Source organism: Hordeum vulgare, chromosome 2H (genome assembly GCF_904849725.1).
Source record: "Hordeum vulgare subsp. vulgare chromosome 2H, MorexV3_pseudomolecules_assembly, whole genome shotgun sequence".
Classification (NCBI taxonomy): Eukaryota; Viridiplantae; Streptophyta; class Magnoliopsida; order Poales; family Poaceae; genus Hordeum; species Hordeum vulgare.
This window is the reverse complement of record NC_058519.1, coordinates 23,222,583-23,238,853: the sequence shown is the minus strand read 5'-3', so window position 1 is coordinate 23,238,853 and position 16,271 is coordinate 23,222,583. Positions and strand designations below refer to the sequence as shown.

The window sequence follows — 16,271 nt, the reverse complement described above, 5'->3', positions numbered from 1 at the left end:
CATGAACGCAGTCTGCGTCGGTTGGACTACAGAATTAGCAATCTTTGTTAATCTGTTTGTCCAACTTTTGTAAAGATCTTGAAACTCACATTGAGCAGACATATCGGTCTAAACTGTTCAATTCGAATAGCTTCCACCTTTTTTGGCAACAATGTAATTGTTCCAAAGTTGAGATGAAATAATTGCAAGTGACCATTAAATAGATCATGAAACATACGCATCAAGTCACTCTTAATAATGTACCAACACTTCTTATAAAACTCTGCAGGGAACCCATCTGGTCCCGGTGCTTTATTTAGTTTCATTTGTGTGATTGAGTCATATACTTCTTTCTCTGTAAATGGAGCTGATAGCACCTCATTTTCATCTGCATTTAGTTGAGGTATATCATGAGTGATGCTTTCATCCAGAGAGACCCTTGTCTCTTCTGGTTTAGCAAATAATTTTTTGTAAAATTCAGAGATATATAATTTTAAGTTCTCATGTCCTATAATTGTTCCTTCATCTTGCTCAAGTTGAGTAATTTTTTTCTTCCTGTGTTTGCCATTTGCAATCATGTGGAAGAATTGTGTGTTATCATCCCCATGAACCACCTTTGCCACCTTGGCTCTAGTTGCCCATTTCATGTCCTCTTCTCTTAGGAGTTTTTGCAACCTCCTCTCAGCATCAATCTTTTTATTCCTGTCCATCAAATTGAGTTGATTAGACTCCACTTTAATGTCTAATTCATCAATCAGACGACTGAGTAGTTCTTTTTCAATTCTATATTTACCACTCTGATTTTTTGCCCATCCTCTTAAAAACTGTCGTAAATTTCTAATTTTGTTTTGCCATATTTCGATATTTGTTATTCCACCCAAATCCCTTGCCCATTCTTCGGCTATGAGATCCATGAAACCTTCTCTTTCAAACCAACTTAATTCAAAAGAAAAGATATTTCTATTTCCCACATGATTTGCCTCTCCGGAGTCCAGTAGGAGAGGCGTGTGATCAGATATATCTCTTTGCAAGGCCTGTACTGTAACCATTGGGTATTTCTGTTCCCACTCAACGCTAGTCAGTACCCGGTCCAATTTCTCATATGTTGGTACCGGTAAAAAATTTGCCCAAGTAAATTGTCTACCACTGAGATCAATCTCCCTCAAATTAAGACTCTCAATGACCATGTTAAACATAGTGGACCAACGTGTATCAAAATTATCATTGTTTTTTTCATTTTGTCTTCTAATGATGTTAAAGTCTCCCCCCACCATAAGTGGTAATCTTTTGTCTCCACAAATCCGTACCAAATCTGCCAGAAAATGAGGTTTGAGTTCTGGTTGCGCTGCCCCATATACAGCCACCAGAGCCCACCTGAACCCATCGGTCTTCGACCTCAGTCGAAATTTAATCGTGAACTCGCCATATATCACATTCATCACCTCTAATGTTTCACATTTTACCCCAAGTAAGATCCCACCAGATCTTCCCCTTGGCGGCAAACAATGCCAGTCAAAATCAACCCCTCCCGAGAGGATATTAAGAAATTGCGGTGTGAAATTATCCCTACCCGTTTCTTGTAAAGCTATAAAGTCAAGTTTATGTTCGAGAGATGCTTCTCTAAGGAACCTTCTTTTAGCCAAGTCCGCTAGACCTCTGCTATTCCAAAAAATCCCTTTCATATCTCATCATGAAATTTTTTCTTTTGTTTTACTCTGGCACTCCTCCTGACCGCTGATTGAGGAAATACTTTTCTATTCCAAGGTCTCTTGGGTTTGTCTTTAATACCATCTAAGTTATTTTGTACTACTCTGACATTTGGTAGACAACCGTCAATCGAAGGAGCCACATACCCCTCCGATCCCATGTCATCCAGATCTACCTCATCTTCCTCTAGATGTAGTAAATTGTCACAAAGAGTCTGTAGTTGTGCACCTCCTAAGTCATTAATATCTGAATCTTCCATTGGTTTTAATGCTGCTAAATGCTTAATAAAGTCAATGGTTCTGTCTGCTTCTAAGTCTAAAATATCATTGATAGATTTAGCTACTTGTTTGCCTGAGGAACCAAGAGAAATACCTATGTCGCTAGCATTATTAATAATATCTGAATCTGAAAGTTGAAGAATTGATGCTTCAGGAACGACACACATACCTGAAGTGTTTTCAGCATCTCGGATTTTAGCGGCCCTCATGGCGCGCCCTATGGACATGTCATCAGCATCTGGTTGTTCCTGGATACGTTGACTGTAGCGTTTATTTCCAGAGGAAGGATCTGCGATCCCTCCAAATGAGATCACCTCCTCCATAGATACCTCTGAATGTTTACGACCGTCTGTCGCACATCCTCCCTTGGCTGCATCTCCCTCCGGATCAGCCGTATGAACTGTGGATAATATGGTCGTAGGATATGTCACGTGGTCCTCCTGAATGATGACACGTGCATTGTCAGCATGATGCACTGAATTGTCGCTGCAATGTTGCCCAAGGCCCTCTCTTGTTCGCTGCGAGTCCGCCGGCGTTGAAGGAGAAAAATGATCAGTGCTCATCTGAATGCCGTTGCCCTGCGGCGAACTAGGCAATGTAATCTTGCGTGTGCTATACTCATGCTGCGGTATGAGTAATGTATTTTCCTGGACCTTACACGCATGGTGTTTCTGGGCATTGTCCCCATGCATATCCTGTATCATGCATGCATGCTGTACCTGATAATTATTTGGAACATGCACACTAGCATTGCTGGCCACTGTGCCATGTTTGTCATGTGGCATTTCCTCCTGCTGTGTCATCATGCATGCATGGTTGCTAGTGACTTGAGCACCCAAATTTAATTGAGCTGCACCCCCTAAGCGACCCATATCATGCATGACCTCAAATGATCCGAGACATAGGGTATCCATATGGGCAGAAGAAGATGAAGGTGTAACCTCATTAATATATGAAATACAGTCAGTCTTGCATCAACAAAGAATAAAAATAGCAAAGTGGATAATTTTACCACCAGGGTACTTACATTGTATACAATTGCCTGGTTTCTTTTGAATTTTCCATTTACCTAAAAACAGACAAACTCATTCAAGTAACATTACAAGACAAACACTATATTAGAATGTAATAAATGGAAGAATGCGACACTTTATATCGAGACTAATTAGTTTCATGCAAGAATTACATTAGCTATGATCCGATCTCAGTAAAAAATTTAATTGCTAAGTAAAAATAATCCTAACATATCATTAGACTGAAGTGAAAAGGAAATGACCCGAGAGTGTAAATAACACTTTTAAAAATAAATAACAAAAACTGATATTGATTTTGGAAAGTAGTGTATCATAGAAATACACATATTCCAAACGACTTACAGGGTATGAACATGTGATGTCAGAACCATAGAAATTGTATTCAGCTCCCATGTCCATTAGGGCCATGTCTCCATCTTTCAACGTCTGAAAATATACGAGATAAGTATGTACAGAGAGAAAAGGCGTAATCCTCCCCTATAGAAATCATGAACACCAAATAATACTTCAAGTCCATAGCTATTTCTTCATACGATTTCTATCCTCTAGTTCATACATTTGGTATTAGTGTTTTCCTTTACTTGATTAATTGATCCAGCATAATAATAACATTAAGGTTGGTTAAGGTCCTTTGCCCATCCAACTGTACCAAGTTTCGTTCATAATTGTCTAACTCTCACTGTGAACACTATCACACAATGCTGACACGCACATGCTTCAATTGAGCTTATTTTCTGCCGACACACTAATGATAGCAGATATCATACAACATTCAGTTCATGAATGTCATGGGCTATTTGATTGATTCAGTGATATACCAACTAACTATGATCGTCTCATCACAGTTCTCATTTTTCCAATATGCATGAATTCTGAACACATAGAACAACGAGCAAAATATGTTGCTCAAACTTACAAATTTCAATGTCTCATGGTACTTAACAACTAGTATATACTAGTTGACACGGACGCAGCTTCAGTGACTTGCTGAAGCTAAGTCTCACTGTAACTTAGCCCCTCTATCAACCGTCCGATATAGATCCGACGTAACAGATTGATTCAAATTCTAAACAATTTTTTGTTCAAAAAAATCTGAAAAAATTCTAATAAATCATAAATATTTCGTTTTGTATTATGTGAAAATTTCAGTCCATTTGAATGTACCATTTATGAATAAACAGTATTTATTTACTTGTCCTTAAAATGCTATTTAATCACAATCACCACATTCAAATGGACTGAAATTTTCACAGAATACAAAATGAAACATTTAAGATTTATTGGAATTTTTTTAGATTTTTTCGAACAATTTTTTAAAAAAGTTTAGCATTTGAATCAATGAGGTACGTTGGATCTATATCGGATGGCTGATAGAGGAGGCTAAGTTACAGTGAGACTTGGCTTCAGTAAGTCACTGAAGCTGCGTCCAGTTGACACATATTTTCTTCAGAAAAGCAGTTAAGAAAGACGAAGGTACACCAACTCTGTTGTCTGAAACTAAAATAAAGCATACCCTTTTCCAAGTAGCTACTGTATATTATGAAAACTAACCATTCCTATAATATTCGAGCTAGCCCTATGGACAACATAATCTAAATTTTGTTGTTAGTGCGATTTACAAGTTCGAATAAGTAAAAGTAACACCAACACGTAAGCTGCAGCCCACAAGCATCATAAAAAATTGTACCCGATCATTTGGAGCTCCTGCGTGTCCATAATGAAGAATAGAACTGCAAGATGTAGAGTTATATAGCACACAAGAGAGCAGTGCAAACAAGATAGTCCAACTGGAGCAAACCCATATACAAAAGGCATGGGCCTATTATTTTTAACTAACTAAGAAAGCATTCCTACATAACTTTCCATAGCTATTCACCAATTCACAGAAGTCAACAAATATGCATTGTTGTGCATATAAAAAAGTAAACTTGAAAAGAGAGACCTATTGAAATCATGTAAAGTGAGTAGTTTATTCTGACACTAAGATATTTTACACTAAGATGTTTATCTCATACTACCTGAAGTTCATGGCGTTAGAGAATTTGGGGAAATAAATCACTAAGCTTCATCTAGAAACAAAGCATAAAACTACTTATACTGTTGGCACTGGGATGGTGATTTGGTATTACAATATCTGTATGTTAGTTCAGGTGACGACGTCTACATATACCTTACAAAAAATGGTTAGTTAAATAATTAGTGACAATTTCTAGATATTTGTAACTACTCATTACTTGTTTCACATTAGGAAGAATATGTAAACTCGCCTGTTCTCTCCAGTAGCACATATACATGTGTAGGAACAATGTCGACAGTCTCCGTAATAATTTGCATGATAAAGAAAAGTGCTTTCTAACTGAGATTCCTTCATGCCTGGTTTTATCTTCCGCATAACCTTGTAAAGTGCAAGTCAACAATCAGATGTGTTTAATTTAACTCTAAACAAGAGTTAAGTATGTTAGTGAGAAGTAGTAACACCTAAATGATACTAGATTGACATAGTGCATATTTCTGCAAAATAGGATGTCTAAAATAATAGGAGCAGTGAAAGGTGGAAATAGATTATTAGGATTGATAACTTTTTATACCTCAATGTGTGCTTCTGAGCTGACATCATTAGCATATTGAATGAGGGCAAGCTCCATGTCAGATTTTATAACACGACATTCAGTTAATATAGGATGAAGCGTGCTTAAATCAGTGTCAAACTTCTTTATCCCCTGCCATGGACAAAGAAAATGCATAGTAAGTTAGTAACCCAAATTTACTTCTTTATACCTAGGTACGTAGACCATATCACAAAATGTGGATTTTACTATAAGATGCAGCTGAGGACCAAAAGAAGATAGTAATGCAATATTAATAATGTGAGTGATTGCGCTTTCCAGTGACAGTGTTTGACAAAACAATAAGACTAAACACTGAGGTTCGAAAGAACATGGTAATGCAATATTAACACGAATGATTGTGCATTTCCAATGATGATAGTGTTTGGCGAAACTATCCCGCAAAAAAAAAGATAGTGTTTGGCGAAACTGCAAAATTAAGCATCTTAACTTGTTTCATGCTCCAAGCAAAAAAAAAAAACTTGTTTCATGCTTGTGTGGCTAATTATATATCACATACGTACATAACGTACTTCAAAACTAGCAGGCTTTGAGTAATTTCCGCTGTCAGTATTCTTCCCGTATAAGAGAAAGAGAAGTGGCTCTCCATGCTCACTAAACTGACTCCGGACAACCTGTGCAAGCTCATCAACATAGAAGACAGAATCGACCTTGTACGTATCCTGTACAGATTTAATGAGATATTAGGCAAAATCTGAGAGGAGCGGCACATGCACCCACAATATGGTCTCTGGAATATTAATTACCTTAAAAAAAGACAGTGTTTTTTCACCCATGAAAACAGCGCAGTCAGGTGTCAGCCTTGGAGCAAATCTATACTACTAATAAAAGATCAAACGAAAACTTCTCCAAGTACACACAACTATTACCCCCATAAAAACAAACACCAATCACCACCACATAATTAGTCAACAAATTACAATCTAACGGCCTTCCACCATTCATTCAGTCCGACGGTGTGTAGTTACCAAATTAACAAAGGCTGACCGTGCTCCACCTCCTCCTACAACGAACAAGTGTTGCACCTCCCCGAAAAAAAAGAGCCAATCAACTACAGAAATTTAGGAAGAATTAACGGCAGCCAGACGCCCTGGCCTGCACCATCGCCGTCGCCTCCACCTCCGCCTCCCCCTCCCCGTCCGCCTCCGCGTCCAACTCCCCCTCCCCGTCCGCCTCCTCCCCTCCCCTCTCCGCACCCGCCCGCTCGCCCCACCCATTGCCTGCTCGCCCCGCCCGCCGCCTCTCCCCCGCTCAGCCCCGCCCTCCGCCTGCTCGCCCCGCACGTCGCCTGTTCCGCCTCTCCCCTGCTCAGCCCGCCCGCCGCCTCTCCCCTGCTCGCCCCGCCCGCTCGCCCCGCCCGCCGCCCTCTGCCTGCTCAGCCCCGCCCACCGCCTGCTCGCCCCGCCGCGCCGTGCCGCTCCCCCTGCCGCTCGCCGCACTGGCCCCGCCGCGCCGCGTCGCTCGCCGCGCTCGCCCCATGATTTTTTCCCAAATGAATCATAAACTAGGAACAGTGTCTCATCATATGAATCCCTCTCAGCAGCGCAGCATCCTCCCCCCCCCCCCCCCCCATGATTTTTTCCCTACTGGCCATGGCCCATGGTAGTCAGCGGCCCTCCCGTCTCCGGCCATCCAACAAGAGGCGGTTCAAGGGGAGGTGGATCTCCGTGGTCTCCTGCTGCTCGCAGTCAAGTTTCCCCAATTCCCATGGCGGCCTCCTAGATGGCGATGGGTTCTTCAATCGGCAGCGGCCGGAGCCTGAGAGGACCCTCGGCAAGATGTGGTCAGGTATGGGCTTTTGGTTTTCCTTATCGGTATATCTTGCTGAAACCATTCAAAGCTTCTTGTGATGTGCAACTAGCTTCACAAATGTGTAATGCGACTAGAACTAGAAAAATCCTGCTAGAATTTCCTCAATAGTTTAACTTGTTTGACTTCACAAGCACTTCTCCAGAGTACCATTTGATCCCAACGAGTATGCATATGAGTAATTGTACTGACCCCAACGTTTGTTATTTTTGGCAGCCGGGTCTGCGGAAACTCGCATGGACTGATCAGGAAGTATGGGCTGATGTGCTGCAGGCAGTGTTTCCGCAGCAACGCCAAGGACATTGGCTTCATCAAGGTATACAGCAAGACTCATTATCATGTATCAGGAATTCCGAAATTGTCTACTCTCTACTATCCATATTAATTGTCCTACTTACACAGAGACAACAAATAAGGATTGGACAGATTAATTATTTTGTCAGTCATGGTTCTCTTCGTAGTCCTTTAGTCAACAGCTTCAAATGTCAGTTATGATTTATAATTGTTTTGGTGCTGCATTACTTCTAGATAGATGGTTCTCCCTTTAAAATATGTGATGCCTTATTTGCCTTCTAGAGTTTGATGATTCGTACCTATTCCTAGACCAGAATGCTGCCATTTGAGTCTGCATGTTTGATTTGGTTCAAAATAGAAATGATTGATTAACAAATTGATTTACTCCATAGTTCTATGGATAGCTCTTACAGTTTTCTTTATTGTCTTGTGAAGAGTTTTGCTGGTGTTTTATTACATTGATGTTGTCACTTATGAAATGTGTACTTTTATGTGGGTTATTATTATTCATCAAATAATATAATAGTCGAGCTTTGATAGCGTTGATATGCAGTGTTGAGTCTTTTACATCTAGCCTTATAGAATTTGTAGTTGATGCTGCCATTCGAGTCTGCATGTTTGATTTGGTTCAAAATTTGTAGTTAGACATACATTACTTTTCTTCTTTTGGGCTTGGTAGTTGCTGATTTCAGTAATGTAGTTAGACATACATTACTTTTCTACAGACGACGTAGACCCGCGTCCCTACGCGTCGGAGGACCTCCATCTCTACCCTCCGGCAGACTTTTGGCTCGATGCGCCGGCGGGCCGCCGCCCCAACCATATGAACGAGTCCCGCCTCGGGTTTTTGTGGTATGTATCCATTTCCCTCTCCACCAAATCTCGCTCTCTGTGTGCCTTCTGCTGTTTGTGTCCATGCTCTGCCTCGGTATTGTGCTTGTGCGTGCTCTGTATCTGGATCGTTGGCATGTGTGCGTGTGTGCTTTCTACATTTCTGAATTTTTGCTATGTACAATATTCAGGTTCGTTCAGGTTGCAATGGCACTTTGTTCTACATTTCTGAAATTTTCCTATGTGCAATATTCAGATTCTGAACTGATTAAACTTACGACCATTATGCCAGTCAGAATAAGAGAGTTAACAGATTAACACATTTATCTGGGAAATATATATGATGATACTATCTAGAAAATGGAACATGAAAAACAATATCCAAACCTAATGTATTTTTTAATACATAACCATGCGGATGAGCTAGATGATCTTTGCCAATGGCGGCCCTGCTCCGTGTGTGGCTAGATGACCTTATGCTCTGTCAATTAGGATCAAGTGTAGCAAATTGCATACTTTATCCATGTTTCCTAAATGCTGAACTTTCTGAGAAGATGCCATGATCTTTTAGTTGTACTTTCAATCATGACTGAAACACTTCTTTTCTTTCTTAACCTCATTACTGAAATTCTGCTTGATTTTCATAACCCCTCCCCCCGCTCGCCGCCGCGACGCCTCCTCCCGCCGCTCAACGGACCTCCTCCTCCACCCTAAACGAAGGGACAACGACGACGGCGGTTCCAGACCGGACGGCGTCGCGGTCAGGTATGTCCTGCTCCCTCTCCCCTATCCCTTTCTCTTTCCCTCCCTTCCTTTCTCTGATTCGGTAATGATTCGCGGTCAGGGAAGCAATCAATCATGCATTGTGTTCTAGATGCATGACACAAGTATGATAGCAATTTATATTTTTACTTACTGTTTTCAACTATATCTATATAACTTTATTTTTGCAATACACAGGTAGTTTACTTTTGCAGTGGAGATTTGAGCTTGTGTGAGTATTATCATTATGGGCTTGCATCTGCTCTGTACACTCATTTCATTTCTCCTATTCGCAGATATGCAGGTTAGTTTTTTTCACTGTTAGGTGCTTTGATGCTCAATGATATTACCTGAATTCGACTGATGATTCTTGGACATAGCAAGTATTTATCCATGTTACTTTCTCCGTCTATGAGCTAATTAGTTTAGTCGGAAAGTTTAATTGGAATAACTATTTTCATGCACCTTTTGTACAAAGTGAAAGTTGTTTGTAAGGCATCGTATTTTCTGTAGACTAAGTAGAAGAAAGAAGAGGACGAAACCTATAAACTGTGAGATTGGTGTCTGATTGTACATCTTTTCCATTGCAGATGTTGTGGTGCATAGGTTGCTAGCTGCTGCTCTAGATATTGCGAAACTTCCACCAGTCTTCCAGGATGGTCCGCAACTCACAGGCATCGCTGACAGTGAGTGATCCAATGTACTACTGAAGTGGGTCTTTATATGTTTTGCAACATTTGATACTGACATTATTATCATATCAGACTTGAATTATAGGCACCGAAATGCCCAAATGGCAAGCAGAGCATCGGTTGAGCTCGACGCTCTCATATATTTCAGGACAAGGTACATTTTAATTGTCAATGGCTCTTTTATTTATAAGTTACATTAGATAGTATGTTATTCAAGACGAGGGTAGTAAGAAATGGCTCAAGTCTGTTCTTGGAGTACATGTATCATCTAAGTGACCATAGTGATTATTAATACTGCTCTACACTTCTAACTGTGCAGGCCTGTGGATACTGAAGCTAGAATAGTAAAGATCAAGGCAAATGGTTTCATAGTCTTCGTACCGAAGTATGGATCTCTCTTCACAGCCCCCCCAACCTCATTTCTCCGCCTTCTCATTTATTTGCCAAGTTAGAGTAACAATGAACGTCCTGCTCAGAAGTCACAAGTATAAAAAATCACACCCCAGCAATGACCTGATCCGTCATCTTAAATTAAATTAGTACCAACTTACTGATGGATCTGAGGTAACCCAAACCAGGATCTGCCAATTGCTATCGTATGGATTCTGAGCTTCAATCTTGTTTCTGGCCACTATGTTCTTAGAAATATGAGATGACAGGTCTGCTTAAACAAATTAGTTGGCTGTTTGTAGTTTAATACGTATTGAGATATCCGAGCATTTGGTTGACACACTATGGGGCATTTTGATTCCCTACCCTTCCTCAGGGAAGCCAAAAATTGGTAATGCTCATGGAGATTAGCTAGCACGCTATGATTTGCTTGCTTTCTGTATCTGGTAATGCACCCCAAAATGCCCTACGGAAGTTTCCCAGTTTCTAGGCGTGTAAAATAGGTCCACTTCTTCTTCTCTTCGTTCTTTTTGTCATGTTTAAACTTTCCGTTTGCACCTCATGCTCATACTTCTCTGTTTTCTTATGCTTTTGACAGCATGTGCATCTTCTCCTATTGCTGTCCAGCGCAATTGTTCTACATTACCGTTTTCATCATTTAGGAGTGCTTTCTTGCAACGACCAGTCCATACTACCCTGACCTCTGGACCATCATTTATGTCTTGTTTTCGAACTGTAAGATGTGCCTATCCAACACCATTGGGTATGTCCCGTTTAGTTTTCCTGCTCTTTGAAAAATTTTCTCCCTATTTAATTGGTATGTTTCTTCTTTTTCCACGGTTTTCTCTGCCGTATGTTCATCTTCTTCAAGTTGGATTGAATTGGAGAAAGAGGAAATTTATTTGGAAACATCGACCAGGCAAAATTAGAAGTATGAACTTTCCTACTATTCATATTGACCATCTTACTGTTTACATGCTTTCTTCTCCTTGCTAATTTAATTGATGCTCATGGTTTTGTTTTTAGTTAAAAAACTTGCGCCTCTATTTTCCAAAGATCACATTGATTTCCTGAAAGATACGTACTTTTAGCCTTTTCTCACGGTGTGACATCCAGTTCATCATTTTTCCTACAAATATTGTCGATTAAAAAAGAAATTTTAATGTTACGTGCTTATTTCTTTTCCAAGACAAAAATGCGTGCTTAGAATCTACCAAATTATGAACATAGATACAATGTATTTAAAGCCAGATGATCATTACCATTTGCACAATATATGTCCTGACAATGTTGGAAACCTACTTATTTATTATCATTTGTAAATCCTGTGTTGTTTCTTTTTGGATGGCCTCCGTGAACTACGCGTGCTCGAACGCAGATTGCATAGCGCTAGGGTACGGGTGCTCATGCAACGGTCTCATCCATGATGGCAACATATCGTACGCGTTCAACATCTACTTCCAGACGATGGATCAGGACGTCAGGGCGTGTTCGTTTGGAGGCCTCGCGAAGATCGTGACGACGAATGCTTCTCAGGGAGGATGCGTGTTTCCAGTGCAGATTCTGAGTGGTTCGGCAAGGGTGGTGCCGCTGAGCCTTTTCGCCGCGTCCTTGGTTGTTTCAGTAGCTGTGTTCATCCTCATGTAGGCGAGGGGAGGCGAGGCAGGGCAGTGAGCACTGGTACATCAAGTTGCTGCCAGAAGCTGTTACATGACACGGGTGGGGAGCACGGGATTGCGAGAGTGGACTTTTTGCTCGTACTACAATAGTCTGTGAAAGGCACAGCTGGTGGGTGATTCAAGACATAGTCTACTTTCAGAGGACAGTCTCACAATGCAACAAGTGTAAAAATTCTGAATGTTCTGCGCGTCGATTCCCAAGCTGACTGTTGATATTCTACAGCAAGCATGGCTTCCAGGTTTCTGTTTGACACCGCTGCTACCTATACCTGTTTACTGGCCAGTAGTCAGCCTGAGCCGTATACCAACCCAATGAGCAGCTTGCTCGGTTTTAACTGTCCTGCATTTGCAGACTCCATCTTTTCTGGATGCATGAACTGCAAAGAGAAACATGCGTTTCAGCATGACAGGCACACGGAAGGAGCAGAATTCGTGATGTTTCTGTCTGTTCCTTGAGTTACTGATGGAGCCAAATTTCGTTTCCTACAATGCCATACAATGCATTGGTAAATTCAATTTCGTTTCCTAGATGTTTTCTAGGTATGGTATAGATGTTTGCATGTTTACGGAGATATTTAACAAATTATGAGATCGTGGGACGCTTATAACTTACATATTCCATCATGTTCTATAAAAAAATGAAGACGTGCGTTGCACGTGCACGCTAACTAGTAACATAGATTGTCCGGAGGCAATGTCCTTGGCGAACATTTAAAAAGGACAAGTTAGAAACATGCATGGCATCAAATAAGCAAGAAATCACATCCTAGATATACTTAATTAAGCAATTAATAAACTACCCGTATGTATATATCGTGGGGCTCAAGAAGAGAAAACTTACAACTGCACCGTAGAACCCTGGCTCTCGAACTCCCAAGAGATAAGCGAAGTAGCTCTCCTGCCTGGAGACATTTTTTTACCAATTTACGTATATAAATCAATTGAATCTGCCATGCATATCATGCAGGAAAAGGTGAAAGGGAAATGGGGAAATTGTTAATGCAGGCGCCGTTCACCTGAAGATCGGGACGCGGTCGGTGCAGTAAAGAGTCTGCTCCTCGCCGCCCTTGAGAGTTGAGAGAGACAGTAGACGTATATACTCCCTCCGATCCTTTTTAATCTGCATATTAGCTTTGTCCGAAGTTAAAGTATCTCTATTTTGATCAAATTTATAGAAATATGTATCAACATTCACAATGTCAAATTAATATTGTTAGATTCATTGCGAAAAGTAGTTTCATGATATGTATATTTGGTATTATAGATGTTGATATTTTTCAATATATATTTGATAAAACTTTATAAAGTTTGACTTGACCCAAATCTAATACGCGGAGTAAAAAGGACCGGAGGGAGTACCAGATTAACAGAGGAACCCAAATGGTATAGTAAAGAGCTTTTTTATGGTACCCTATACTACTAAAGATGTGAGTAACCAGTATACAGTCATCCATCGTTGATTGAATGAGGGTAGTCTCGTCAGTTTTCCGTTTTCCAGAATAACTCTAACCCATGAGCAATCGGTGTTCGCCCTGGTTGTGCTATCACCCTGTTCCGGCTGCCCACTCGACGTAGCTTACCCTCCGCCTGCGATTCCGCCGTCATCATCGTCGAACTCGCCGCTACGTCCTTGTTCCCAGCTCGTCCTAGCCATTGCCCTCCGCCTACGAACTTGAACGAGACCGTCGGATGCAGTTCGACCTCGCCGCCGTGTCCTCACACTTCCAGCCGCGCCTCCCACGGGACACACATCATCCTCATACGCCCACGTCCAGACAGTATAAGGCACTACCCGCCGAGAAACTACAGATCGCAACCTCATCTTCTCTTCCTTTGGTGCCATGAAATACTACGTCTAATTTCCAAGTTAGCAGGCGCCCGATGGCCGCGAGGCGACACCGCCGAAAACGAAAGAAGAGGAGCTCGTTGTAATCGGACAATTGCACCATACCACCGAGCGCTCGGTCCATGAGTATGGCTGATGAAGGGACGCAAACGAAGACGATATGCGGCGGCCGCCGCGGGCACAAAGAAAGGGTAGGACTCTAGGAGAGAGGTCTCGTCGAGGAAGACGATGCGGGGTAGTGGTCGACGTGCTCCCGAGACCGAGTAATCAATGTGAAGCCGACGAGGCAGCCACCGGAATTCTAGCCGACGGGAGAATGGGTTGGCTCGGTCGCGAGCCCGGCTGATTGTTTTCCCTTCCTAAATCACCCTGGCAGCATATACTGTTGCACGCAGAGCGGCCAGTGCTACGGAATACTGCCCGCGATGATACTGACCCTGTTGAGCAGTATGGATCAATCAGTACCATTGGATTTCAAGAATAGATGGTTCATATCTATTACAGGGTACAGTAAAAGAGCTCATAGTAAAGGGAGAGATGGACGGGGAGCGAGCGTAGAACGAACCTGGAGAAGGACGATGCCGCGAAGAAGGCGGCCGGAGGCGGAGAGGTGGGCGGTGAGCGCGGCGACGAGGCGCTCGCGGTTGCCGGCGTGCAGCTCCATGGACACCGCGGGTGGAGCAAGGGAGGACTCGGACTCGCTCATCTTGCAAAATTAAGCATCTTAACATGTTTTGAATTTGAACGCTGGATTCACAGTAAAGTACTGTAGTATCGAGGTCTCTGGTTTGAATGTCCATTCATTCAGTTATTTGAGATCAAAATTCAACTACAAAATTCTTTCAAAATATTCTTGATATTTCTCGATAACCGTCTGGTAACCACGCTAAGAGCATCTCCAGCCGTTAGGCGTCCACATGGGCCATAATAGCGTCGTTTGAAGGCCAACCGGCTAAAAAAATGCCCTCACCCAGCCGGCCACATGAGGAGAGAGACAGGGAGAGAGAAAAGATTTCTTTTTCGCATGCACATGATGAATCTAGTAAAAAAAGAGGAAAGACAGAGAGAGGAGAGAGGCTGACCGGTGCGGTTTATGCATACAAAAATAATGTTGGTCGCTCCCCAAGCGCCCGCCAGGAGAGCTGGGTTTGGACTGAGATTGCCGGGGCTAGTTTTTGCCAAATCAGACCCAAACCGACGTCCTAAAGACATGACTAGGCTATTTTTTTTTAGCGTCGGTGACTAAAGACGTTTGGAAGGGCGTTTCGGGAGCGCGATTGAAGATGCTTTAACCGTACCACTCGATAAAAATCCTCCATTCGGTAACGAAAACATTGGTTTGTTGCACTAGCTGCTACTACAGACAGAATGACCCGCGAGGTGCAGCAACGGTGGAGAGAGCCGGACATGCATCGGAACGAAAGAAAGGCCGGTGGCCGACGGAGGCCGGATCACGTACGTGCCGACGGCGCTTGCTGCTGAGTACGTAGATCCTTGCGCCTCTCCATTTGGTTGGTTGCCTCTGTTTACGTGATGAATGACTGCTTCTCAAATCAACATGCCTTTTCCTTGTGCATGCATTTCAGTGGACGACTTGCAAGCTTTTTTACGACTGTTCATCAGGTATATGCAAGGGCGGGCGAACCCAGATCTCCGCCTCCCTCCGTCGTCGGTGCCTGCGCCGCGGCAGCTCCCTGGCGGCCCGGGAGATGACTTCTTGTCCCTCCACGCCTTTGAACGGGACTCCACTGCCAGTTTTGAGCTAGATATGTAGATCTCTCTGCCGTCTTCGCTTGGATGTCCAGCCAACCCTAGGGAGGCAGCTGCTTAGAGGGAACAGGGATAAATAATCGAAAAGGTGTGGTTGTTGAATAAATCCTAGTGCATCTCTTTCTGCTAGATAGGTAGTTTCTCTGAATCTTACTGTAGCTCATCAGGCTATTGTCGCCGTCAGACTGTAGTTAGATTAGGTCCTTCTTTCTTCGGTTATTTTATTAGTTAGTTAGCGATAGGATTAGTTGTCCTGGTCTTTGCCTAACAAACCAGGACTGATTCCAGCGGACACACGACTCGCTCGTGGGATGGCGCGAGGTTTACAGATCGTGGAGTTCTGCACTTGCTTTGTATTCAGAATAAGAGACTTGGAATAGACACTGAGAAAAGTTGCAGCTTCAGGCAACACAAAATCGACTGTCCACTGCATCGATAGTTGATCACACTTGCTATTTTCGATCTTCAGTGATAACAATTGGCATCAGAGCCTCTTGAAACCGCGATGGTTGGGACGCCACCACCGGCGGCGGTCGCCGGATCGAGGTTGCTTGCAGGCGGGCCACGTCGTGT

At 42.5% G+C, this 16,271-nt stretch overlaps 1 long non-coding RNA gene and 1 pseudogene across 1 annotated transcript; one reads left to right on the top strand and one right to left on the bottom strand.

Annotated features, from left to right (window-relative positions):
• The window catches only part of LOC123425082, a 40,243-nt pseudogene that overhangs the window by 22,158 nt on the left and 1,814 nt on the right, over positions 1–16,271 (bottom strand).
• Positions 9,548–10,423, top strand: LOC123429308. Its single transcript, XR_006622637.1, has 3 exons — positions 9,548–9,625; positions 9,912–10,167; positions 10,333–10,423. It is a non-coding gene; the product is annotated as an uncharacterized LOC123429308 (long non-coding RNA).